The sequence below is a fragment of the Triplophysa dalaica genome, chromosome 14, assembly GCF_015846415.1.
Source record: "Triplophysa dalaica isolate WHDGS20190420 chromosome 14, ASM1584641v1, whole genome shotgun sequence".
NCBI lineage: Eukaryota > Metazoa > Chordata > Actinopteri > Cypriniformes > Nemacheilidae > Triplophysa > Triplophysa dalaica.
This window is the reverse complement of record NC_079555.1, coordinates 3,448,307-3,450,363: the sequence shown is the minus strand read 5'-3', so window position 1 is coordinate 3,450,363 and position 2,057 is coordinate 3,448,307.

The window sequence follows — 2,057 nt, the reverse complement described above, 5'->3', positions numbered from 1 at the left end:
TAGTCAGACTTTGCTCACATCTGAGGACAGTTATGTTCAATAAAGATTGTTACTATAAAGGTACTCACACAGACACGTCTCAGCGATGTTACCTTAAAACAACCTTCCTTGCATGCCAATCAATATCATTGAGACACATTATTAAATGTGGACTGCATATCTTGCGAGTACCTGCATTCTCTGCGGTTACCACTGGGGGCGCTCTTACACCGTCAGTAATGCTTTCAGCACTAATCGCTGAACAGCTCACGTGGGACGGTCACAGGTTATGATATTTATTTATGATATATATTTATGAGTATCCCCACATCTTCACGCAGACAGCTGGTATCATGACCAAATTAAGAATTCAAAGACTGGAGAAAGAAAAAGATGAACTCTTATTGCATTCAATTAAGAAAATACAAAATGTGTTAAAGTTACAATACGCGATCATACGTTTTAAAATGAATTACTGGTGTGGAAGTTCTAGCTGAAAACCAGCCCCGAATTGTACTTAATCATTAAATGATAAATGGATGGAAATGTTAAGATTTCTCTAATAGGCTACCATGTGGTATCACATATGGTAAAACAACGTGTCCAAAGAAACATGATAAAAAATGGACAAAAAACAAAAAAACAAATTGTTTAATATATTATTAAAATAGCACATACACGGGATTGTGTAAAATAAAGCTAGGCTGTTTTTGTACATGAAATGAGCTTAGTGGTTCTCAACTCCAGTCCTCAGGCCCCCCCTGACAGAATACTTTGGATGTCTCCCTATTGAACACCTGAACAAGTTAATGAGATAATGAAGTGATGATTGAGTCATTAATGATGAACAGGTGATGTTAACAAACACAATCACTAGAATAAAAACCATAATAGTGTTAAGCTTTCATTAAGTGTGGCTCTTACCCTTGATTTATTATGTTACATTTTTTGCTAGCTGAAATAGTTTGTTTCTGAAGCATATTTATAAGAGCCTGACAAAAGACAAAATTATTTCGTCCTGGTGTTGGTAATAGCTTTGCAAATGTTGGTTGATTTCTGGTGTGTCACGACATTTGTCAGAATTAAATCCCCCTTATTTGTATCTGTCTTATAACAATTTAAGAAGGTTTCATTCCAACAATTTTGTCTTTTGTATGGCTGTTCAGAAACACACTATAACAGCTGATATAAAAAATAAATCAAGGGTAAGAGCCCCACTAAAGGAAACATTATTATGATTTTTGAACTTATGATGTTTTCTTCAGCGATTAACATCACCTGTTCATCATTATTGATCAATCATCACTTCATTATCTCATTAACTTGTTCATGTGTTCAATAGGGAGACATCCAAAATATTCTGTCAGGTGGGGCCTGAGGACTGGAGTTGAGAACCACTTAACTATTGATAGGCGACTTTTATTATGGCCTATAGAAAATATTTAATTGTAACTTCACTACTTATAACTGTATAAATATGTGTTGCATTATTAAAAAATATTTATTAAAAAACAAACAAACCAAAACTATTTTAAAATGTTTGCCCATTAGCTTCATTGTAAACGTAGCTCATACGTCGTTTTGGATAAAAGCGTCTGGTAAATAATTAAAGCACTTTTTTAATTAATGCCCTTAGAACAATACAAAAATAAAACACTTTCTTATATCGTTCTTCTGCCTACACGTAACATCGTGCTGCAGAATCTTACGTGTGTCTCGGAGGGGACACGTAAATTCCCCAGGCTATTAATAACTGCTTCTTCATAGATACACACTAGGGGGCGCACTGTGGCCCGTAAAGCAAACTCCGCATCTGAGCTGGGTTCAATCCTTTGGGCGCTTTTTGATTATTTTTGAAGAAATTTGCGAATTTACAAGTATAATCGTTTTATCTATCCATTCCCTGGAGATGGCGCCGACATTCATATCCGCCGTACCAATTTATTTGAGATAATATTGACTCGCCACTGCGTAATGTGAAATAAAAATGATTGGTCCATCCGATCACGAGACAACGCGTTGTTTCAGCAGCGGTCTGTAAAATGCTTCACATCTGAATATTTACACTCTGAAGGCAA